A 13,605-nucleotide genomic window follows, 5' to 3' on the forward strand; every position below is an offset into this window, starting at 1 on the left:
TTCAAACAGTTGTCTTTTAATTAATAATTTACATTTACTTTTAACATAATATTACATGAAAATGATCAGAAATGTTTTCACAGATGTTTGTTTAATTAATCATTGAAGTTAAATCACCCATGATGCATTAGGAAATGTCAACACACTTATACGTGCGCCAAATTTTAGAAACAATCACTCCTGTGTGGACAGATCACATGGTTATAAACCAGGTGAAAATTGACTTCAAACCTTTGAGCTGTAGTGTAGATTGCAATGATAGTGTATAGTTATGTATTACAGAAGAATATATAGAAGTCTGAGGACAGGGAGACACTGTAAAAAAGTTATGAGCTGTCTTGCTGCAGAGAAAGTGGAGTCTGTCATCCTTGAAAAGCTCCCAAGATAGGCAGCTGGCAGGTTGAATGATGCTCTGCCTCTGTGGTCAAGTACAGACATAGGCCTTAAGCAACCATGAGCCACTGATAAGCGTGACACTACTGCTCAAAGGTTTGTGGTCAGATTGAAACAGTCATCTTTTAATTAATAATTTACATTTAATAATATTACATGAAATTTATCAGTAATGTTTACACAGATGTGTGTTTAATGAATCATTTATGTTAAATCACCCATGATGTATTAGGAAATATCTACACACTTATACATGGGCCCATTTGTAGTAACGATCACTGCTGTATGGACTGATCACATGGTTATATACCTGCAACACATCTGACAAGTGCAAACAGAAAATGGAGTGATCCATCACAAACTTCAACAATTTGCTCTTTTTAATCCACACAATGATTTTGGTTTGTGCTGATATCTTTGGAAAAAGATTTCTTCACTGACAAGTTGGGATCTAACATCACAAACTGACATCTGGTGATACGATGTACCAAATAAAAATGGGCCTCAGTAGATGTCATGGTTCCCTTGCTCTCTTTTGCTGGCCTGCTTCTTTCTCTCTCCTCTTTCGGTGTATGCCTGTGTTGTTGTCCGTGTGCTTGTCTTTTTTAGGGGATGCTCCTCCATCTTCCCGTCCCTCAGTCACTTGTCAGCTGATTACTCGCCTGTTCCTCGCGAGGTCTTCATGCTGGCTTCTAAACAACCAGATCATTGCAGTACCAAGGTAACGTATTATGCCACAGTCATGTCACATTTTCCATCAGTTCTTGCCTTTGAATAGAATAGAATAGAATAGAATAGAATAGAATAGAATAGAATAGAATAGAATAGAATAGAATAGAATTCAACTTTATTGTCATTGCACATGCACAGGTACAGGGCAACGAAATGCAGTTTGCATCCATCCAGAAGTGCTTTAGTGATATAGATATATTACAATATATATTAGCAATAATATAGATATGTGAGTATATTACAGAAATGGGTCTATTATGGTATGTTATAATGTACACGGTATGAAGTAGGTTGTGAATATTCTATAACTATAAGTATGTACAGGCTGTAGTGAGTACACGCTATGTACAGGATATGAACAGGATATAAATATGAAAAACTATACAGAATATGAAATAAATAACTTTACAGAATCTGGGATATACAGCTATACAGAAATGGGAACTATGCAAGTTGTAAACAGTTGTAGGATTAAAAATTATCGAATGTACAGAATGATTATTTACACAGAGCTATACAGTAGTGCAGTTAAGATAAGTGAGGGTGTAGATAGTTTCTACAGAGGCTGTATAAAGTGCTAGTGGTTGTGAGTGGTGGTTCAGTCCATGTTATTATTGTGTTTGAGGGTACAGTTGTCCATTGTGGGTGTGTGTATGTTCAGTCCATGAGTTTAACGTGGGTCAGATGTCAGGAGGCAGAGTTCAGGAGTCTGACAGCTGTGGGGAAGAAGCTGTTCCGGTACCTGGTGGTCTTAGTCCGGAGGCTCCTGTGGCGCCTCCCAGAGGGCAGGAGGGTGAAGAGTCCATGTGATGGGTGACTGGGGTCTTTGATGATTTTCCCAGCCCTTTTCAGACACCGCTTCCTGTAGATGTCTTTTATGGCAGGAAGTGGTGCTCCGGCGATGCGCTGGGCAGTTTTCACGACCCTCTGCAACGCCTTCCGGTCCGAGGCAGAGCAGTTCCCGTACCAGACTGTTATACAGTTGGTCAGGATGCTCTCGATGGTGCAGCGATAGAAGTTCACCAGGATGTCTGAGGACAGGTGGTTCTTCCTCAGAGTCCTCAAGAAGAAGAGGCGCTGGTGAGCCTTCTTGACCAGCTTGGAGCAGTTGGTCGTCCAGGTGAGATCCTCGGAGATGTGGACTCCCAGGAACTTGAAGCTGCTCACACGCTCCACAGCCGTCCCCTTAATGTGGATGGGTGGATGTGGGTCAGCATTCCTCCTGTAGTCCACGATGAGCTCCTTGGTCTTCTCGGTGTTAAGCAGCAGGTTGTTTCTGTCGCACCACTCAGCCAGACGATCCACCTCCTCCCTGTAGGCGGCCTCATCGTTGTCACTGATGAGGCCAATCACCGTGGTGTCATCTGCAAACTTAATGATGGTGTTGGAACCATCAGCAGGTCTGCAGTCGTGGGTGAAGAGGGAGTAGAGGAAAGGGCTCATCACACAGCCTTGTGGTACACCGGTGTTCATTGTGATGGTAGATGAGCAGCGGTTATCCAGCCGGACATGTTGGGGGCGGTTGGTCAGGAAGTCCAGTAACCATTTGCAGATGAGGGAACTGATACCCAGGTCTGTCAGTTTCCTGATGAGTTGTGAGGGGTGGATTGTATTGAATGCTGAACTGAAGTCTATAAACAGCATTCTGGCGTAGGTGTTGTTGTTGTCCAGGTGTGAGAGGACAGAGTGCATTGCGATGGAGACTGCATCCTCTGTGCTCCTGTTCCGGCGGTATGCGAATTGGTGGGGGTCCAGGGTGGGGGGGAGACAGGATTTGAAGTGTGCTAGGACCAGTCGCTCTAAGCACTTAGTGATGATGGGGGTGAGTGCTACTGGGCGGTAATCATTGAGGCAAGATGGGTTGCTCACTCTTTGTTTCTGTGCAGACGTTTCAGTGTTACGGATCTCCATGACCTTCTGTGACAGTGTCTGAGTGTGCCTCCAGACAACCTTCCCTACCTCTGCCCCGTCTCCTGGAGCCCACAGTGTTTATCCTGTATTGATAACTATCTGCAAATATACCTGTAAGACTTTACCACAGTGTCTCATCATCATTCTGTTGTTTTCATAACAGTACACTGTAGAAATAATGGACTGTCTAATAGGTATTGAGGTCATAGTGAATGTAGTTTATTAGTGTGTGTCGTAGTATGATTTTGTTGTTTATAGGATTTAAGATTAGAAAATAGAAAATAGTCCTGGGATGGGAACAAAGAACTGGGGTGCAGGGAAGTGGGGCAATTAACCCCAAACACAGGACAGTAGCAAGATTTACTGAGGGTGAGGGGCAGACAATTGCCAATGTACATTACCTTAAAAGGAGATGGGGGTCAGGGTGTCAGCACCCCAGGCCACTTTACCAGTGTTTTTCCATTGTGGGGGATTTACTGTAGAAATTGGAGACCAGAGACTATAACTGTAGCTGTTGTGTGAAACTCTTCAGATCAGCCTTTAGAGTAGGACTGCACAGGATGCAGTGTGCTGATCTCCAGATGCATCTGTAAGGAAAATGGGTAATAAAAGGATTGTGTGAAATTTGGAAACATCTCTGCGTGATCTCTACCGAGACAAAAAGAATTGGAGAGTCTCAACAACACTAAGTAGATATTCCACTAAATCTCATTTGTGATTTATGATAAATGTTACCGTTAATTATTTATATTTCTTTACGCTTCTGATTAATTTAGTAAAACTTCTAAACGATTTTTACTGTTGTCAGAAAATAAGACATTTCTAATTCTCTACAGACTTTTGAGCTGTAGTATAGATTGCAATAATAGTGTATGGTTATTGTTTATAGCAGATGAAATAGCAGTATCAGGACAGATACGAGAGAAACGCTCTCGTATTTTAACATTAAACTCATAACTTTCCTTTTTGATGGTTTGCGTTTGGCCTCTCAGGGCCACTGCAGTACAGCCCCCCCCCCCCCCCCCCCCCCCCCCATTTTTTTATTTATTTAACCCAACAACATAGTTGGTTAAATTATACAAAAAAAAAAAATCATATGTGCCCATAAAAGAGGTCAAAATAACAGAACTCTACTCAAAGTTAGCAACAACCAATACTGATACCTCAAACAAACTGACCTCACTAAAGAAGACAACGGGGGAAACTTAAATAGTGGCTGATCAGCCCACAAAAATCACAAAAAGGGGTAAAACACACAAAAACCTAACTGAGACCAAAACCAGTTATTTATTATCCTGTAAATTAAACCTTATATTTAAAGAAAGACCAATGTGGATGCAGTGTTGTGTGTAAGCCTCTACACTGATATTACCACTGTGTGGCTGTAACTGCAGCCATCACACCGCCTGACCACGTTAAGGTGGTAATCTCTCAGGGGGAAAACAGAAAAACAAAACAACAAAAAAGAAAAGAAAATAATGCTCATCAGATTCTAACAATTCAAAACATGACATTTACCTTAACTGGATGACCTATATAATAAATATATTCGAACCCAACAATAGTACTTCACACTATTGCCAATATTAACAAAACCAAAAAGGGTAAGCCAAGTTATTTAAAAAAAAGACAATTCACAAAGTCTTGAAAAATAGAAATAAAGAATAAAAATCCTCAATCCACTCTATAACAACAGTCTCCTGCTTCCCTGCAGATCAACACGTTCTCACTCCTAACTCGTCATATGTGCGACGCCCATACAGCATGTATCACTTCTCAGTTATTTATTGCACTTCTTGCTCGTCAGTGAGGCACTTTTAGTGCTTTATCTATGTTTGTGTGGGGACTTGTTATAAATCAGTCTTCAACCTTTAATCTCTCTCTGAAAATGACTGGGATTAAATGCAGTATAATAAACTTTCCTGAACGTGTGTCTTGTCATGATCTCCAGTGCTGCCATTTCATAGGATCTCCTGTCCAGGGCTTCTCAGACGTTGGTTGTTTTTATAACTCCTCTCACCTTCTGCTCTTGTGTCTGCTGTGATAAGCCTTTTATACTCACCCATTTTATTTCCATTTCTGTTTCTCACTATTTTTCTTAACAAGATTAAACCAGAATCAAGGTATGACTCAAGTATGTGAGGAAATTCTACACTAATTGGTACCTGCGGTCTTTCTTCTGTTGCATACCACACCCCAAAGAATGGACACACATAATGCAGACACATTTTCAGTGACCCAAATAACATTCAAACACGCTCCGTATCATAACCTCCTTTTTGTTTGTGTTTATTTTAAGCAGTTGATTTAACATAAGGATTAAAATAGAAAGAACAATCCTTGAAATAACACATGTGTGTGAAATACATAATAAAAAACATAAAATAAATAAAATAAATAACTATGTCAAACCTCCTGAGATCCAGCCTCACAATCACTTGTTCTATGATGACTAAAGGAAGTTTATTTACTTCATAGACCCAGTGACGCCCATTCAGTTTCATTATCCAGGAAATAACAGCTGATGCTCACTTCTGTTTAAGACACAGTCCAATCTTAGGTTCCTCATCCTGAGTGGAACAATGGGTCTATAGAATAGAATAGAATAGAATAGAATAGAATAGAATGCCTTTATTGTCACTATACAGTTGTACAGAGCATCTCATACTCAGTGTAAACATGCTGGGGGGGGGGGGGGGGGTACAGTTCTGCAGCGCATATGGACAGTATTAACATGAGGAAAAACATATATATATATATATATATATATAAAATGTACAATATACAAGACGTAAGTAATATGTAATAAATAGTGTTATGTATATACAGTTGAGTATTGCACATGGAATTGGTATAAATAGTGTTATGTATATACAGTGTGAGTACAGCTGCCTTTTTCAGATCATCTCTACATTATATGAGTTGATGATTCTAGCATTACAGATAATGTCTTAATTATTCCAGACTGAGCTGTGGTGAGATCTTTTATTTTCTTTCTTGTGTTTCAGTGACAGCCTTAGCCATCACAGCCGGGCAGGTAACAAACCTATTTGCTTATTTATTTATTTTTGTCTCTAAAACTCATAAATACATATCAATACATGTATTCATTGTGAAGCATCCTGATGATCAGTAACCAAGTGTTTCTTCCTGAAACAATTACATGTAACTGTGCTGCAGTGAGGATAATACGATGTAGTATTAGGGCAAAGTTAAGAAAGGTATTATCGATCATTTTGAGAATAAAGTCAAAATGTGGAGATTACAGCTGTCTCAAGGCAAGCTGCCATGGTTGCTACTGTATATCATCTGAGTTGGTGAAACCGTACTTCAGAATTGGTTTTAGCAAGAAGGAAACATGAGCTAAAATAACCAGAACACAACTTTAAAATGCTTTTCACCAGGAGTTTTAGCTCATGAGCTAAAACTCCCTGGTTTTAGCTCATAAACGCAGTGTGGTGATAAGTATTAGGTTGTACCAAAAAAAGGGCTGGTAATAATAATAATGGATTGCATTTATATAGCGCTTTTCAAGACCCTCAAAGCGCTTTACAATTCCACTATTCATTCACTCTCACATTCACACACTAGTGGAGGCAAGCTACAGTTGTAGCCACAGCTGCCCTGAGGCAGGCCGACAGAAGCGAGGCTGCCATATCACGCCATCGGGCCCTCTGGCCTCTACTAGTAGGCGGTAGGTGAAGTGTCTTGCCCAAGGACACAACGACCAAGACTGTCCGAGCCGTGGCTTGAACCGGCAACCTTCCAATTACAAGACAAACTGCCAACTCTTGAGCCACGATCTAATGGACAGATGCAAGGTTATCGATGGTTACATCCTCGTGTAATAAAGAAGTTGAATGTTGTATCACACAATGGCTGATCAATTTGTTTCACTAACTCATCTAAATAAGGAATTTTGTAGCAGAAACAGTAATTATAGCAGTTTGTTGTGGGACAGTAATGTCCATATCAACAACTTTTTTCTTGTGGCTCTAAAACTCCATCGTAGCGTAGAGCCTCCCCGTCTTCTCTGTAGCTCAGTTACTTGATCTAAATCCTTGATCAGCTGTGTGCTGAGCTATGGCCCAGTTAGATGTTAATGTGTGTTCTTATGTTGTGTTATAGTGACAGCTGTGTGTACTGCTGCAGGAGCAAGTAAGCAGTTTATTTATCTTTAACTAATTTGAATCAAAGCCCGATCCATGTCTGATACATGTCTTGTCTTCCTGCAGTAGGTTCTGTAGTCACTGCTCCTGCTCTTCTGGGAGCTGCAGGTTTCAACTCAGCTGGAATAGCTGCAGGCTCCTGCGCTGCAGGCATGATGTCGTCTGCTGCAGCTTCTAATGGAGGAGAAGTGACAGCCGGAGGTGTGGTGGCTGTTTTGCAGTCAGCAGGTAAATATATAATTAGATGTTTTATTAGGATTTTAACTTACAACAACATGCAAAAAGAAGAAGTTCATGGCTTTGGGCCTTGGATTCCAGGCCGGAGTTGTGTCCTCAGCCTGTAGTCTGACTTGGACGAAGAAAACTAAATCTTGTGGACCCCATTGCAGTGTGAGTGTGGTGGTTTCTTACTGGTCAATAGTAGACCTTACTACAGTCTTGTACGGGAGTCATTTTGAACCGTACGTAACATTTGACGTTTGTCGACAGGATTTTTATTCAGCATACAAAACCACCTGCCTTAGACTGATCAATATGGCTGATGAACTATCTGAAACCGTTAATATGGTGTGTGTGAATATCAAATAAAGTCTTATGAATCAAATTATGTCAGTCCTTCGTGACATGTATCACTTGTTTTTTTTTGGAGTGTTTTTTTTCTGTTTTTTAATTTTGTTATCCACATGAAAAATTCCAAAACTGCAGATTTTAGACACTTTAGACCTAAAATGTATATTCATTAGGGGAAAAAAACATTCATTTGTGATAGTAAACGTAAAACAACCTGAAAGACTCCATGTGACAGTCAGAACATTGAGCTTAACAAGTAAGGTCCAGTTATTTGTTTTAACAAACATTTCAGGCACATCCTCTAGTCTATTTGTAGGATTGTTGGCTGTCCACTCAAGAAGTTCAGAATACAAAAAGCAGAATAAGAGATTTTTGACTACCCGACTTCTGTCTGTATTAAGAGTGGCCTTTGGTGTCATATTTCAGCTGCTGCACATGTTAATTGATTTTGTAACACCAAGACTTTAATATTTGAGACTGCTATTAAGCAGGTCAAAAATGAAATTTCATGCTCATCTGAGGCTACATATATACAAACCCGATTTACTTCACACCACATCATTTTTCATATGTAGGAAAAGGTAAGTTCATCAGATGAAACTTAAAGGATCTTTGGCTCACGTCTTCATCTGGATCAGCGGTCCCCAACCCCCGGTCCGTGAGTCCTTTGGTACCGGGCCACGAGAGTTGAGGCTCAGGTGTGAAATGTCAAGTCAATGAAAGTAGAAAAATGTTTTAATATATATTAATTTTATAGTATTTTGTAAACGTAAACAGGGGTGGCCATTTTTGGCCACGAACAAGCTGAGAGGGAGTTTTTTTGTTTTTCTGTTACTGCACCAAAAAAAACAAAGATACATAAAACTCATTGATACTTTTACTTATTGCTATGCATCTAACCTCCATCATGGTTAGAAAATAATTCAGTTTGCATGTTTTATTTGGAAAAAAATTGGGGTTTTGTGATTTTTTCCATTTATGAGTTCCTAGGATTATGTGATCTAACTGGTATTTAAAGGGTTAGAATTCTGAATTTGAATGAAATTTTGATTTTCATGAACAGCACTGATGCTAATCTAAAAAATCAAGTAAAAAAAAGTGGAAATTTTTCTTAATATATATGAATTTTATAGCATTTTGTAGTTGTAAACAAGGGGTGGCCATTTTTGGCCACGAACAAGCTGAGAGGGAGTTTTCATGTTTTTGCTCTCTCTGCACAAAAATAACAATGCATTATAATCAATGTTGATGTGAATCAATTACATGACCCATACTCTACTATTAATAATACAAGAAATTTCAGTAGCAACTCAATTATATAAAATTGCAAGATTTGAGGTTGTCTTCCAGCTAGTCGCAGTGGACAAACAAACTGGTGTTTAAAGGGTTAAAAATGTAAAAAGTAATAATTATTTTATATTTATGAAAAGAACTGAAGTTACTTAAAAGCTTTATGCAGATAAAATGGCAAAATAAACATGAAAATAACAGACCTAATCTGTTGGTGGCCACGAACAAGCTGAAAGGGTAGTGATTTTGAACAAAGGCAAGGCAAGGCAAATTTATTTGTATAGCACAATTCAACAACAAGGTGATTCAAAGTGCTTTAGAGAGACATTAGAAACAAAAACAAATAAAAAGTATGATTTAAAATTGATTAAAACAAGCAAACAAACTAACTAACTAAACACACACATTTCACACCTGTTCGCGCGATCTGAACCCTTATCGTAAGGGGAGCTACCAGTCCTTCTGTGGACGAGCTACTTTCTATTTTAAATTCCCTGAATTTAAAATACTCTCTAGACCCAGTCTAGACCCAGCTGGGGAGCTACCCAGAGCTCTAACCCACTTAACAAACAAACAAACAAACAAACAAACAAACAAACAAACAAACAAACAAACAAACAAAGCAGTATGTAAAATCAAAACAGATAAAATCAGAACAGTAGATAAAATCAGTAGTTAATGTAAGTTTTGAAATTTAAGCTTAAAAGTGTGGATTTGGTGCTTTATTCAAATGCAGCTGAGAATAGATGAGTCTTCAACCTGGATTTAAATAAACTGAGTGTTTCAGCTGATCTGAGGCTTTCTGGGAGTTTGTTCCAGATATAAGGAGCATAAAAGCTGAATGCAGCTTCTCCGTGTCTGGTTCTGACTCTGGGAACTGATAAAAGACCAGATCCAGATGACCTGAGGGATCTGGAAGGTTCATACTGGGTCAGGAGGTCATTGATGTATTTTGGTCCTAAACCATTCAGAGCTTTATAGGCCAGCATCAGAACTTTAAAGTCTATCCTCTGACGGACAGGCAGCCAGTGTAAAGACCTCAGAGCTGGACTGATGTGGTCCACTTTTTTGGTCTTAGTGAGGACTCGAGCAGCAGAGTTCTGAATGAGCTGTAGTTGTCTGACTGATTTTTTAGGTAGACCTGTAAAGATGCTGTTACAGTAATCAAGCCTACTAAAGATGAATGCATGGACTAGTTTTTCCAGGTCCTGTTGAGACATCAGATCTTTTATCCTTGATATATTCTTGAGGTGATAGTAAGCTGACTTTGTTATTGTCTTAATGTGTTTTTCTAAGTTTAGGTCTGCATCCATCACTACACCCAAATTTCTCGCCTGGTTTGTGGTTTTTAGATGTATAGATTGAAGTTCTCTGGTGACCTGTAATCGTTTTTCTTTGGCGCCAAAGACTATTACCTCAGTTTTGTTTTTGTTTAGTTGGAGAAAATTGTGGCACAACCAGTCATTAATTTCCTCAATGCATTTACCAAGAGCCTGTACAGGGCCTCGGTCTCCTGGTGACATTGTGATATATATTTGTGTGTCATCTGCATAGCTGTGATAGTTTATTTTGTTGTTCTTTATAATCTGTGCCAGTGGGAGCATGTAGATGTTAAACAGAGGGGGTCCCAAGATGGAACCTTGGGGAACTCCACATGTGATACTTGTCTGCTCAGATGTGAAGTTACCTATTGATACAAAGTATTTCCTGTTTTCTAAGTATGTTTTGAACCAGTTTAGTACAGTTCCTGAAAGACCTGTCCAGTTCTCCAGTCGTTTGAGTAATATGTTGTGGTCAACTGTATCAAATGCTGCACTGAGATCCAGTAAAACTAAGACTGGCATTTTTCCACTGTCTGTGTTCAGACATATGTCATTAAACACTTTTGTCAGAGCGGTTTCAGTGCTGTGGTTCTGTCTAAAACCTGACTGGAAGGCATCGTAGCAATTATTCTGTTTTAAGAAGTAATTGAGCTGTTGAGAAACTGCTTTTTCAATGATCTTACTTAAAAATGGGAGATTTCACGTCGGCAGTAATGACACCCGGTTACGCCAATCGGAGGTCACTAAAATCAATACATGTCTTTTATCCTGTCTTCCTTCTCTCACCCCAACCGGTCGCAGCAGATGGCCGCCCCTCCCTGAGCCTGGTTCTGCCGGAGGTTTCTTCCTGTTAAAAGGGAGTTTTTCCTTCCCACTGTCGCCAAAGTGCTTGCTCATAGGGGGTCATATGATTGTTGGGTTTTTCTCTGTATCTATGAAGCGCCTTGAGGCGACTTTTGTTGTGATTTGGCGCTATATAAATAAAATTGAATTGAATTGAATTGAATAGATTTGAGATCGGCCTGTAGTTTTTCATTTGTGTCTTGTCAAGATTGTCCTTTTTCAGTATAGGTTTGATTACAGCAGTTTTTAGTGGTTCTGGAAACACACCTGACATTAAGGAAAAGTCGACGATCTGTAACAGGTCTGACTCTAAAGTCTTTGAGACCTTTTTGAAAAAACTTGTTGGCAGGACATCTAAACAGCAAGAGGAGGAGTTCAGTTGACCTAAGATGTCCTCCAGGTCTTTGCTGTTAATCGGGTGAAACTCTTTGATGGTGTTTAAACAGTTTTTCAGTGGACACAGTACATATCCTGGATCTGCTGTTGATGTACCAACTGCTTGTCTAATCTTTTGGATTTTGTCTGTGAAGAATTTGGCAAAGTCATTGCAGGCCATGGTCGAATGAAGTTCAGCTGCCACTGGCACAGGAGGGTTTGTTAGCCTGTCAACTGTAGAAAATAAGACCCGAGCATTATGGCTGTTTTTAGTGATGATGTCAGAGAAGTAGGACTTTCTTGCACTCCTCAGTTGTAAATTATAATTGTGAAGTTTCTCTTTATAGATGTCATAGTGAACCTGGAGGTTTGTTTTTCTCCATCTGTGCTCAGCTTTCCTACACTCTCTTTTTTCATTTTTCACCAGTGTGGAGTTTCTCCATGGAGACTTTTTCCTTCCAGAGATAACCTTCACCTTAATGGGGGCAATAGTATCCATTACATTTAACAGTTTTGCCTTAAAGCTATTGACGAGCTCATTGACTGAACCTTTGGACAGGTCAGGTGTTAATGGGAAGACCTGGTTAAAGATCTCACTACTGTGTTCAGTTATACACCGTTTTGTGATCACTGCTGTTGATATATTTGTGTGGGCTGAGATTTTACTTTCAAAGAAAACACAGTAATGATCAGATAAGCCCACATCAGACACAGCAATGTTTGAAATGCTCAGGCTTGGAGATCAGTAGGTCAAGAGTGTGTCCTCTATTATGTGTGGCCTCTGTTACATGCTGAGTCAGCCCAAAGTTGCCCAGAGTGTTACTCAGGTCTTTAGTCCCTTTGTCCTGAGGGTTGTCCACATGGATGTTAAAATCCCCAACAATAATTACACAGTCGAAATCAACACAGATCACAGACAGCAGTTCACTGAGGTCATTAATGAATCATTTCAATGTAAGCAGCTGTCTCCTGGAAGTTTTCAGTCTTTTGAATATGTGGCTTTACAGCTGAAGGCCCCATCCAAAGTTGTGTTTGTTAATGTTTACAGGCCTCCCAAATGCTGCACAGACTTTTTTAAATAAGACAGCATCCCCTCCTCCTCTCCTGCTTACCCTGGACTCACTGATAAAACTGTAGTTAGGAAGCCAGAAGATTGCATGACGTCGTCATTGAAAATAAGCGCAAACATTCCCACTCATTTTTCTTTCAACATATGATGAGGGGAGAGCGCGAACGCAGTCCCCACTACCAGAAATTATGTAGTCGAGATTCCCACATTTGGGGAATTCGCAGGCTGTCAGCAAAGCCAGAGTGCAATGGCTGAGCCTCGGCCTGAGAGAACCACCTTCGTGATCATGGTATCTCTCCTACCAGGTAAGTATGAATTCTTTAGCTCACGTATGGGGCAGTCTTTCACACACAAACCCTGCACACTCACGGTGCTCACAATCTCAAAATCAACACAAACACAGCCTGTAGGAAGCTGGGACTACACACTATTTATATATACACATGAAGCAGTTTCCAACAGAGCCCCATAAGGTTATTTAGCTTTACAAATACCGGGAGAATTTCCCATCATGCATTGCTGTATCTGCGCAACAAGAGCTAGCTGAAAGATAACTTTTTTTCATCCATTTAACCTCCTTAAATCCACCAACAAACCACCAGAAGTTCAGCTAACTCAAAGGTAAAGCACGCTGCTAAACGAGTTTGTCTGATACTCGGGAAAAAGAGGATAAACGCAAAAGTTTTCTAGTTGAAGCACAGTCACTTCCGGTCTTTTCGTTAACTGCTGCTAGGCAACCAACAGTTTCCCGCTACGGTCTCGGAGTATGAACAGTGTTGCTCACGAAAACACGTCTGTGAACATGTCCGTGTGCAACAAACAACCAGAAAACAATCCAAATAAAAACACTAAAAATTTACTCATTAACAACGACTGAATTCACTCAGAGCAACTTTTTGCTTTGGCGGGAGTTTATTACCTGCTAAAGATG

General features: G+C 39.9%; 1 non-coding gene across 1 annotated transcript; it reads right to left on the bottom strand.

The window, feature by feature from the left end:
* Positions 1–12,823: 12,823 nt before the first annotated feature.
* Positions 12,824–12,987, bottom strand: LOC145430233 (U1 spliceosomal RNA). Its single transcript, XR_013910698.1, has one exon. It is a non-coding gene; the product is annotated as a U1 spliceosomal RNA (small nuclear RNA).
* Between the last annotated feature and the right edge of the window lie 618 nt (positions 12,988–13,605).

The sequence above is a fragment of the Astatotilapia calliptera genome, chromosome 7 (genome assembly GCF_964374335.1).
Source record: "Astatotilapia calliptera chromosome 7, fAstCal68.1, whole genome shotgun sequence".
Classification (NCBI taxonomy): Eukaryota; Metazoa; Chordata; class Actinopteri; order Cichliformes; family Cichlidae; genus Astatotilapia; species Astatotilapia calliptera.